This window comes from Chlorocebus sabaeus, chromosome 9 (assembly GCF_047675955.1).
Source record: "Chlorocebus sabaeus isolate Y175 chromosome 9, mChlSab1.0.hap1, whole genome shotgun sequence".
Classification (NCBI taxonomy): domain Eukaryota; kingdom Metazoa; phylum Chordata; class Mammalia; order Primates; family Cercopithecidae; genus Chlorocebus; species Chlorocebus sabaeus.
Genome location: NC_132912.1, coordinates 34,160,887 through 34,173,736, shown reverse-complemented (window position 1 = coordinate 34,173,736; position 12,850 = coordinate 34,160,887).

Here is a 12,850-nt window from a genome sequence, read left to right as displayed (position 1 = left end):
TCTCAGTCCACACGTGTTCTCTGTGTCTTGGTGACCACCTCCCTGCCTCCCATAAGAGACCCTTTTCTTGAGGATTGCTATGTCCTGTCTTGGTTATGACTTGGTCAGGAGCCTGGGCACCATATGGCATAATTCAGGGCCCCAGCCAAATACAGCAGTTGTTTACAGGGCACAGTCAGTGAGGGACTTGATCTCTTCACTCTCAGGGAGATGTCTATGGATAGTAAATTCGCCTCTGGGCCATGGACACTTTGGGCCCCAAAGCTGTTGGGCTTTCAGTCCAGAGTGCATTTACGAAGGTCCCCTGTCTGAAGGATCCCCATCCTGGTGATACAGAAGTTCTGGGAAGAGAAGAGCGTGGTCCCTTTAAATGATACCGAAGTGGAAAGGGAAGTGCTGGGTAGCGGAGGGCGTGGTCCCTGGTTAGGGCTCCACCCCCAGGGATCTAGACCAGGACAGGAACTCCTGTCTTCCTGCCCAAATGTTGCATTTTCCAGGGCCACCCTGGCCCGTCATGCTCCCATCCTGGGCCTATAAAAACCTGATACCCTAGTGAGAGGTGACAATGTGCTAGCAGCCCTCACTCTCAGCGCCTCTTCCGCCTCGGAGTCCACTCTAGCAGGCTTGAGGAGCCCTTCAGCCCACCAAGCCACCGTGGGAGCCCCTCTCTGGGCTGGCTGAGGTTAGAGCTGCCTCCCTCTGCTTTGGGGGAGGTGAGGAGGGAGAGGCACCAGCAGCAACCAGGGGGCACTGGCTGGCCAGTGCGAGTTGCAACAGGTGCTGTCGCAGACTAGGCAGGCCTACACATGGAGGGGCCTGCAGGTGCTGCCGGCCTAGGGCAGTGAGGGGCTTAGCACCTGGGCCAGCAGCTACAGAGGTTGCACCGGGTCCCCCAACAGTGCCTGCCCACCAGCACTGGCGCTGCACTCAAATTCTTGTCAGGTTTAGCTGCCTCCCCATGAGGCAGGGCTTGGAACCTGCAGCCCACTATGTCTGAGCTCCCCAACTGCGGTGGGCTCCTGCGCTTGACCCAAGCCTCCCCAAGGGGCACCGCCCCTGCTCCGTGGAGCCTGGTCCCATCTACCACCCAAGGGCTAAGCAGTGCAGGCACGGCTGGGGACTGGCAGTCAGCTCTGCCTGCAGCCCTGGTGCAGGATCCACTAGGTGAAGCCAGCTGGGCTCCTGAGCCAGATGGGGACTTGGAGAACTTTTATATCCAGCCAGAGGATTGTATGTGCACCAATCAGCACTCTGTATCTAGCTAATCTGGGGGGGACTTGGAGAACTTTTATGTCTAGCTAGAGTATTGTAAATACACCAATCAGCACTCTGTGTCTAGCTCAAGATTTGTAAATACACCAATCAGTACTCCTGTGTCTAGCTCAAGGGTTGTAAACGCACCAATCAGCACTCTGTCAAAATGGACCAATCAGCTCTCTGTAAAATGGACCAATCAGTAGGATGTGGGTGGAGTCAGATAAGGAATAAAAGCAGGCTGCCCAAGCCAACCAGCGGCAACCTGGGTCACTTCCCACACTGTCTCTGTTTTTTTTGCTCTTTGAGTCCACACTGTCTTTCTGAGCTGTAACCCTCACCACGAAGGTCTGCAGTTTCACTCCTGAAACCAACGAGACTACGAACCCAGAAAGAACAAACAGCTCCAGACGAGCTGCCTTTAAGAGCTGTAACACCACGAAGGTCTGCAGCTTAACTTCTCACAGCGAGACCACTAACCCCCCAGAAGGAAAAAGCTCCAGACACATCTGAACGTCTGAACGACCAAACTGCGGACACACCATCTTTAAGAACTGTAACACTCACCGTGAGGGTCCACGGCTTCATTCTTGAAGTCAGTGAGACCAACCCACCAATTCCGGACACACTAGCAGGCAAACAAAAGCAGCTAGACATCGTGAGGAACACATCAGTGGAAGAAGACACAAGTGGCTGGACTTTGAGGGGGCATGTTGGCAGAAGAGCATATGCACAGACACCGGCAGGCCACTGACCAGCACAATTGAGAGGTGACAATGTGCCAACAGCTCTTGGCACCTCGTCGGCCTCAGCATTCTCTCTGGCCGCACTTGAGGAGCCCTTCAACCTGCCACTGCACTGTGGGAGCCCCTCTCTGGGCTGGCCGAGGCTGGAGCCGACTCCCTCTACTTGCAGGGAGGTGTGGAGGGAGAGGCCTGGGTGGGAACTGGGGCTGAATGTGGTGCTCGGGGGCCAGTGCGAGTTCTGGGTGGGCGTGGGCCCGGGCCCAGCAGGCCCCACACTCAGAGTGACAGGCCAGTGCTGCAGGCCCCAGGCAGTGAGGGGCTTAGCACCTGGGTCAGCAGCTGTGGAGGGTGTGCCGGGTCCCCCAGTAGTGCCAGCGCCAGGCGTGGGACTGACGAGCAGCTCTGCCCACGGCCCAGGCATGGTATCCACTAGGCAAAGCCAGCTGGGCTCCTGAGTTGAGTGAGAACTTGCAGAACTTATATGTCTAGCTGGAGGATGGTAAAGGCACCAATCAGCACCCTGTGTCTAGCTCAAGGTTTGTAAACACACCAATCAGTGCTCTGTGTCTAGCTAATCTAGTGGGGACTTGGAGAACTTTTGTGTCTAGCTAAAGGATTGTAAATGCAACAGTCAGCACTCTGTGTCTAGCTCAAGGTTTGCAAATGCACCAGTCAGCACACTGTGTCTAGCTCAAGGTTTGTAAATGCACCAATTAGTGCTCTGTATCTAGCTAATCTGGTGGGGACTTGGAGAACTTTTATGTCGAGCTAAAGGATTGTAAATGCACCAGTCAGCACTCTGTGTCTAGCTCAAGGTTTGTAAATGCACCAGTCAGCACCCTGTCAAAAAGGAACAATCAGCTCTCTGTAGAATGGACCAATCAGCTCTCTGTGAAATGGACCAATCATCAGGACGTGGGTGGGGTCAGATAAGGGAATAAAAGCAAGCTGCCCAAACCAGCAGCAGCAACCTGCTCTGGTAACCTTCCATGCTGTAGAAACTTCATTCTTTCACTCTGCAATAAATCTTGCCGCTGCTCATTCTTTGGGTCCGCACCACCTTTATGAGCTGTAACACTCACCGCAAAGGTCTGCAGCTTCACTCCTGAAGCCAGCGAGACTATGAACCCACCAGAAAGAATAAACTCCATACACATCTGCACAGCTGAAGGAATAAACTCCGGACACACCATCTTTAAGAACTGTAACACTGACGGCGAGGGTCTGCGGCTTCATTCTTGAAGTCAGTGAAACCAAGAACCCACAAATTCCAGACACACGATGCAGAGTTTGGCCTGAGTGGTTGGAGGAGAGTTAGGCTGTGGAGCAGCCCAACTCCAAGGAAAAAGCCATCTCCCTTCTGGCTTTCCCATCTGCAGAGAGCCACTTCCACTCAATAAAACCTTGCACTAATTCTCCAAGCCCAGGTGTGATCTGATTCTTCTGGTATACAAAGGCAAGAACCTGCAATACAGAAAGCCCTCTGTCTTTGCGACAAGGGAGAGGGTGTAATTGAGTTGGTTAACACAAGCCTATAAATGGAAAACTAAAAGTGCAAAATTAAAAGAGCACTCTGTATGTAACGCATGCCCACTGGGGCTTCAGGAGCTGTAAATATTCTCCCCAGAAGCTGTCATGGGGTCGGAGCCCCACAACCTGCCAACCTTATATGCTCCCCTAGAGGTTTGAGCAGCTGGGCATGGAAGAAGTGAGCTACTCCCCCTGTTGCACACTCTGTGCGGGGGACAAGGGGAGTTTTCCTGCTTCACTGGTCTTTCAAGATCCCCTGGTGAATGGTATAAGGCCCTCTGGCACATGAGGCAGCGTGTGGCACAGGATTCAGTAAAACTCTTCCCGGCTCCTGGTTTTACTCAGGAATATGAGTTAGATGTGCAGTTGCATTCTGCGGGGAAGACCACTTAATAATCCAGCTGGATAATTGGGATAGACCAGTAGAGAGAAGGAGGAGCAAAGACATACTGGAGAAGGAAGTCAGAAGGGAACTTAGTATCTTTCATCTTTGGAACTGGGACAAGCAGCAGTTCACTCAACTGAATACACCCTTCAAGATGGAATGGAAGGCCCAAACCTTCCATATTTCCATCAAACACCCTTCTGTTTATGGAGAACCAGTTGTATACAAGGCACTCTTATGCTACTGGAAAGGGGTCCAGATCCAGACCCATGAGAGGGTTCTTGGACCTCACCCAAGAAAGAATTCAAGGCAAGTCCGCAGAGTGAACTGAAAGCAAGTTTGTTAAGTAAATGAATAAAGAATGTCTACTCCATAGGCAGAGCAGCAGTGTGGACTGCTCGACTAATTATACTTTCACTTATTTTTTTATTGTATGCTAAACAAGGGGCGGATTATTAGTGTATTTTCTGAGAAGGGGTGGGCAATTCCCGGCAAAGGGTTCCTCCACTTTTCAAACCATATAGCGTAACTTCTTGATGTTGCCATGGCATTTGTAAACTGTCATGGTGCTGGGGGGAGTGTCTCTTATCATGTTACTGTATTACAATTAGCGTACAATGAGCAGTGAGGATGACCAGAGGTCACTTTCATGGCAATCTCAGTTTGGGTGGGTTTTGGCCAGCTTCTTTACCACAGTTGTTCTATCAGCAAGGTCTTTGTGACCTCTGCCTTGTGCCAACTTCCTATCTCATCCTGTGACTTAGAATGCTTAACCTCCTGAGACTACAGCCCAGTAGGTCTCACCCTTATTTTACCCAGCCCCTATTCAAGATGGGCTCGCTCTGGTTCAAACACCTCTGACACTAACAGGCCATAAAAAGGGTAAAATGGGCCAGGCGCAGTGGCTCACGCCTGTAATCCCAGCACTTTGGGAGGCCGAGGTGGGTGGATCACCTGTGGTCAGGAGTTCGAGACCAGCCCGGCCAACAAGGCGAAAGCCCGTCTCTACTAAGAATATAAAAATTAGCTGGGTGCAGTGTCATATGCCTGTGATCCCAGCTACTTAGGAGGCTGAGGTAGGAGAATCGCTTGAAACTGGGAGGTGAAGGTTGCAGTGAGCCATGACTGCGCCATTGCTCTCCAACCTCTCCAACCTGGGCGACAAGAGTGAAACTCCGTCTCAAAATAAAATAAAATAAAATAAAATAAAAAAATAAAAGGTGGAGGGCTGGTAAAAATGCAGGCTCTTTCCTCAAGATTGCATTTTGCAGGGATTCTCTTGGGTTAGAGAAAGAAAGTTGGCCTCAGGTGATTGTACCTGCACTCAGCCAAATACCGCAACGGTAACATCCCAGCCTCCATGATGAGAAAAGTCACTTCAACTCAGAGATCATCTGACTTCACTGAAAATACCCAGCCTCATTGGTGTCTGCGTTTTTTTGAAAAGTGCCCTATGTCTTTTGATTCAAGGTCTACATCCAGGAGCAACCCCTTTCTTTTGCTATACCTCTAGGCAAGGAGGCAATTACTCATGAAATCTGAACACTCCTGCAAATTAGTGTTAGGTTGCTTTCATTTCCCAATTAACTGCCCACCTGCCATTATAAGATTCAGGTTAGTCATCATCAGCCTTTTCCCACTTCAGCCTTTAGGAAGGCGGGGGGGAAAAGTACCCAACTTCTTTATGCAGAGAATAATTAAGGTGTGAAATGGTCTACCAAAGGCAGCAATTAAACAATGCAACTGTGAGGATATTCAAAGAAGAGCTAGACAAGGAAGAAAAAAATTCCACGATACCAACATTAGACAGACAGGTGGATGAGTTTGGATAGACCATATGGCCCCCTTCTGTCTTGAAATGTACCGTAAGATTTTATCTTGCAAAGTCCCATTAAGAACCACGTTGATTTCTAAACAGTAAATGATGGCAAAGAAAATGCTGATGACACCTCAGCTATGTCCATTATTCCAATGGCACGTTTGTATTTCTGGGGAGATGTTTTCAAGACCAAACTAACACACTCATCACACAGTAAATGAGATGGCAGAGGGCAAGGAGGAAATACAGGAGAGAAAAGTTTATTCTCATTCTCTTTTCTCAAGGAAAATAGATATGTACTTTCCAAATTCATAGCAGAGAAAAGTGCTGATTCCCCTCTGCAGCCTGTGGAAACAGCCAGGAGGATGTGAATCTAATGTATTGAGCTGAACAGCAGACATGAGATGCACCCGATCATGAAAAACAGTCTCATTTCTGCAAAACATTAAAGAATATTTTTCTCCCCCTTAGGAAGACAGAGCATATGATTCCCATTCTCACATTGTGACAGAAACGCTGCATGCACTATATGTGGAGGATTGCCACTTGAAATTCCAAGACACAAGGCGTGGTGGGGACCTCTGAACATGCTTCTTCAAGCCCGGTTTAATTGACAACCTGGTTGACAAGATAACGCAGTTTTGACAGCAATTCTGCACTAAAAGAGTTTCTCTCTGAATTTTCAAAGAGGAATTTTTGCTTTTAGCTTGAGAGACAAGAAATTCACAGTCTTTCGGGCCCATATATTCTGTGATACCATTCCAGCCTGGGAATAACAGTAGGCTCACTCTGCCATGACAAAATGCTATTGCTGTGTCCTGGCTCTCCTCTGACCCCCCATTACTGCAGAATGGCCAGTCCCCTCAAATTCTCATGTTCCACAAAGGAACATGAGAGATTATTTCTGAGGTGCTCGAGCTCTGTAAGTTACCGCGTGGCATCTCCCACTGTCTTTTTCTCTGGTTTTTGGTCAAGATGCCATCGGTGGCTGTGGACATGAAGGCTACAGTGATACCTGCCAGTGGGACTGCTCCTTCCACCAATGTCTAAAGGTGCTACTGCAACCACGATGCTTCTGAGAAGGTCTCAAAGATAGCAGTGGTCAGTGGAAATGCAGCTAAAGGAAAGCCCTCACAATGTGCTACTCATTGATGTAGCAAAGGTACCACAAGGGCACTTTTGCTGGAGCAGTTTCATATCCCAGTGATAAAGGGAGAAAGTGCCCACTGTCCACACCAGTGGCTGAGCTATCACCTAGGCAATGGCCACAATTCCTGGCATGTGATATAGTGGTGTTAGGAAAACAGCTCTTTCCTTTGTCACTCAGATCTTTACTATAGCTTCTTCCTTGGACTGCTGTGTGAGCCCTTGGGAACTTGGGTGAATGAAATTAGAGTGGCAGATATTATGGTGTCCTTGGAAATGTGCCCCCATGAGCTTCAAGCATGCTTTACTGAGACTGAGACCTAGCCTCTGCCTATCATATAAACAGACACCTACCGGGGTCACTTCAGGAACTCTTGGGATGTTGGGATGTGATCACCTCCAAGGCCAATTGAGATCTCATGTCACAGCTTTAAGAATTGAACAGAAGCCAGGTGCAGTGGCTCACACCTGCAATCCTAGCACTTTGGGAGGCCAAGGCAGGAGGAACACTTGAGCCCGTGAGTTTAAGAAATTAAAAAAAGAATAGTATTTTCATATTCCCTTGAGTTTTAGTTTTGTATAAGCCTATATTAAACATCCAATGAGAAAGTTAAGTAGGTGTTTTAGATGATCACACCACAAGCAAAAGCAGAATTCATGAATCTATAAAGTGGGATTATTTCACTTTTTCATCCTGTTGTGGATGAGACTATGGGAGAGAGTAGGGAGGTAACTCTTTCCTCCTGCACTTGGGAAAATCACTTTCTCTTCATTTGAGAGAAAAGAAAGTAAAATAACACTAAAAATAGAAAAAAAAAAACAGAAGGATAATCATCTAGTTTTCTCAATCTTTTGACTACTCTGGCCCTAAGACTAATTTGGACTATAGCTACAAGACATCATGAGAACCTGTTGACCAGCAAAATTTAGGTCATTTGACCAATCACTTTAGCTATATAAGGCCAAGCAATTGGTTTGATCCACTTTTTCCCCTATTAAAATGGCTGATTCATAGATTTGCTTGGTTGATTGGCATATAATAAACACACACTAACAGTAGACTCCAGAAGGAAGTCATCACTAGTCTCCGTTTAAAAATACCCTTTTGCTTTTTTAATGCATCAAATAACAATAAAAATAATTTTGTAGGTACTGTTATATGTTTTCTGTTTATTTAATCATACATTCCATATGGCTTAAGAAGTAGAAATGATGTTTATAACTTTCCAATGAAAATGATATTCTTCTAAGCTTATAAAATGGTAATGACTTAAAATCTGGGTGAAATACAATGCTTTTAAACTATCTTCCATTAAGAAAATGCAAACGTTAGGGACTTTGTTCTATTTTAGAGCTTAGAGTTAAACTGAAGCTACACGAGATGATTGCAATCAGTATTTGTTAGAATACCAACATAAGGAAGTTATCTTTCAGACCCTGAAAACCAAAAAGAGGTGCTTTCAAAAAGACTTATCTTTCAGACCCTAAAACCCACTTTTCAAAAAATCAAAACCTAAAGTATTACAGGGCAGGATACGTCTCAAGGCTAGAATCTGCCAATTTCAGAAGGAATAAGCACCTCTACTGAAGTATTGATAGACTCTTCAACATTTCCTTGTATCACTTTCAAAACAAAAACTATCAACCAATACAACCCCAGAAAGAATATCAATGTATTGCTTTCTTAGCTTCTTGTGACTTCTAGGCCATTAAAGATATAATTAGAACATTTTCATGCAAAGAAAGCCCAAACTGATGCAGCTTCCATCCATATGGCCTGTTACCTCGGAACCTATAATTACTCTGTTTAGCTCTGTGTATTAAATAACAATCACCTGTTATTTGGGGGCCATACTGTTTGGTGTATGTATAAAGAAGCACCTGGGTTAAACAATGCCTAGTTTTACAGAGTGGCAGCTCATCCTACACTAGAAAAAGATGACAGATCAGTACATTGCCATCTTGATGTTGTCCCAGGATGGGAGAGGTCCAGTGATTATAAAAACAGAAAACTCACACATTTTTATAAACTGCCTCAAGAGATCACAATAATTTAAATTCTCTTGACATACTAGCTCGTGGTCTAAAATATAAGCTCTTAGAAAACAGGGAGAGTTGAGAATAGCACAACTCTAAAAATAAGAGTATGGCAAGTCCCAAAAGATTGGGAATTTCTAGAATAAATCATTCATTAAAAAGTAAGAGTTTGGCTGGGTGCAGTGGCTCACACTTGTAATCCTAGCACTTTGGGAGGCCGAGGTGGGAGGATCACCTGAAGTCAGGAGTTCGAGGTCAGTCTGGCCAACATGGCAAAACCTCATCTCTACTAAAAATACAAAAATTAAGCTGGTGTGGTGCCACACACCTGTGATCCCAACTACTCAAGAGGCTGAGGCAGGAGAATCACTTGAACCCGGGAGGTGGAGGTTGCCATAAGCCGAGATTGCATTACTCTACTCCAACCTGGGCCACAGAGTGAGACTCCATCCCAAAAAAATCAAAACAAAACAAAAAAAGTAATAGCTTGATTTGGGAGGCCTGTACCAAACAGTGGCTTCTCAAATTTTCCATCATTGACAATTTCCTCTGAGATTTGGGGTACAGTGGGGTAGGAAACCTAGTTCTACTGTCTCAGCCTGGTGTCTGATGAAGTACAAAGCTTGTGGGGACGGATTTCAGATAAAGAGATCCCTCTGTATGCATCCGAAAAAAGCAAAGAAGGTGGAGAAGAAAGAAACTGTACAGGAATGCAAGCATTTACGTCCATCCACGCCCCTTAAAAACATTCAAAGTGCCAACCAAAGTGTTCATTTGTGCTAAAAACTGTGATCAACACTTGAGATGAAAAGCCTTCAAATGTGCATTACATCCACGGGCTGGCACGTATCCATTATTGGTTGAATCTTTCATTTCTCAGCTACTCTCTGATGCCTAAGTGTGAAAAAAGTCAGTATGCCTGAATTGAATTTTTAGATCGCTTTACGTCAATGCACATTTGTTTGTTTTCAAAATCAACAACAAATGCAACACTAAATACTTTTGGCTGCTCAGTTGTGCAGCCTTGTGCTGTAACAGCGTTCGCCCCCTTGTGCTCAGGCAGCTTCGGAATGAAGCCAATGGTACACGTAGAATCATAATTCAATGAAGCAAATAAAATGATGAACTATGCCTGCCCTCCATTTTCCCTGTAGGAAGAAGCACCGATGTTTGTGTGTGCTTCTGTGTGTTTAAATGTGTGTGCGTGTGTGTGCACATGTAGACAAGCATTTCCACATAGCTCAGAAACAGGTAACAAGACAATCATAAAGAAGGCTGGAAACAAAAGCAGTGTACACATTTTGTCCAGAGTGGCCAGATCAAATTGTAATCCAAAGTTTAGTCGTGATTTTGAGGTGAGATTGCAGTGTGTACTGTCCACCCACTGGAGAAAGCTCTAATCCCTCTGAAAAGCAGCATGTGAATTGATTGGATTAAATGTCAGAAATTTTGTTTCCAATGAGTTCCACAAATCCCATGGATATAGCCTGGAGTGGGAAAAAAAAAGAAGAAGAAAAAACTAGAAATATGCAAAAGCGAAAAAAATCCTTAACTTAATACATGTAAAATCCTTCATGACTTCTAAAAAGAATTTCTGCCTAACCAGTGAAAGAAGCAGCAGCTGTTCTTACGGAATGAGTGAGAGTTACTCTTCCTCTTCATATCCCTGACCGTGCAACCCACCAGGCACTTTCTCTTCCTGCTCTGTTGCCCTGAGAAGGACGTCAGCTTGAAAAGCTTCAGCAAATCAATTTAGAGTTTTATAGCCTCCATTCTCTTACTAACTTATTCGTTCATTCAACTCTATTTTAGCTCTCTCTTTCTTTTTTAATTAATTAATTAAATTTTTTTGTAGAGACCGGATTTCGCTGTGTTATCCAAGCTGGTCTCAAACTCCTGACCTCAAGCAATCCTCCCACCTCAGCCTCCCAAAGTGCTGGGATTATAGGCATAAGCCACCATGCCCAGCAGTTCTTTCTTTCTATATAGATGCCTCATAAGTACCATTTGCCCTACAAGTATGTGTAAAGAAAAAGACTTAAGAAACTTTATAGCATTTCCTTGAACTCAAGTCAAGGAACATGACTGTCTATGAATAGTGGAAGATGGCAAAAATTGAAAAACTAAAAGCAGAAATGGAAATGTATCCCAATTTCCTCCAGCTTCATTATGGCCAGAAAAATCTGACCCATAAGATTGAAGCCCTAATGTTTGACCATGGACTCCATCAGAGTACACAATGGTAGAACTGTGAGTGTATACTTAATGTGTTCCCTATGGGCTGGATGCCAGAAATTCCACTCTTGGCCAGGAGCGGTGGCTCACACCTGTAATCCCAGCACTTTGGGAGGCCGAGGTGGGTGGATCACCTGAGGTCGGGAGTTCGAGACCAGCTTGACCAACATGGAGAAACCCTGTCTCTACTAAAAATACAAAAATTACCCAGGTGTGGTGGCGTGCTACTGTTATCCCAGCTACTCGGAAGGCTGAAGCAGGAGAATCACTTGAATCCAGGAGGTGGAGATTGCAGTGAGCCGAGGTCATGCCACTGCACTCCAGCCTGGGACAGAGCGAGAGTCCATCTCAAAAAAAAAGAAAAAGAAAAGAAAAAAGAAAAATGTTCCACTCTTAGATAATCCAACCAGATAGGCTGCTTCTGACTACACACTGCTTCTGAGGCACTAGACTTTGTTGCATTTGTGTTACCTACACAATGGGTAGGTTCAGTCGTTTGGTGGGTGTCAGCCCAATGACCACAACCAAGGAGGATTTAGCCAGGGGATTTTATTACTTGAAACAAGTAAGGAGACTCCCAGGGATAATTCCCAAAGCAGTGCCTCCCTGAGCTGGGGGCTGGGTCAGGTTTTACAAGCATGGGGTAATGATGTGTGATCTGATTGGATATTGCGATGAGGTGATGCCAAGTGGCGTGATCTGACTGGATTTTGCTGTGAGGTGACACCAGGACTCCATCTGATTGGATCCTGGATCCTACCATGCTGTGTCCGCTTCTTAATTCAGTTCCCCACGCTCTCTCTGAGCACTTGGGTTCCCCCTGTGGTTGCACACTTGATTTATCTGGGCATGCTCAGGTTACGTGACTTGAGGGTCCATGGTAACTGAAAAACAGCTCACAACTTTGTTACGTAAAAGTTGAACCAGACAGGTTTCATGCAGCTACCCTCATATCCCAGTTTCTCCTGGGTTCAATATTGACCACCGCATTTAAGTTCTATGGGAAAAGACCACACTACACAGGTGTCATGATAGATAATCTGCCCTTGTCTATTTTATTATTACACGTAACTTCAATTTATATTGTAAGTTTTTCCACTGACCAGCTAAGGTTCTTCACCTGGGGAGCAAATGCCTCATTACTCAGAGGTCATTATGGTCTGAGAAAACCCGATTGCCTTTTTTTCTGAGCTTATTTTATCTGTGGTTCCCAGTGCTGGACCCTGAAGATACAGAAACTTGTGAGTTACAAGTAACTGAGGTGTGTGAACAGGACAGCAGATCACCTGCTGTAGATGGGTTCAGGATGTGGAAGGAGGTAAAGTTGTTGCTTGGATGGTGTGTTAGTTTCTGAAGGCTGCTGTAACAGATTACCATGAACTGGGTGGCTTACGTTAAGAGAAATTTATCGTATCACAATTCTGGAGTCTCAAAGTCCAAAATCAAAGTGTCAGCAGGACTGATTCCTTCTGGAGCCTATGCAGGAGAATCTGTCCCTTCTATCATCCCTTGGCTCATAGCTGCTTCACTCCAAACACTGTCTCTATAGCCACATGACAACTTCCCTCTGAGCAAGTGTCTTGGTATCTCTTCTAGTTTCTTACAAGGACACCAGCCATGTTGGATTAAAGGCCACCTGATGCCAGCATGACCTCATTTTAACTAATTGCATCTGCAAAGAACCAATTTCCCAATAAG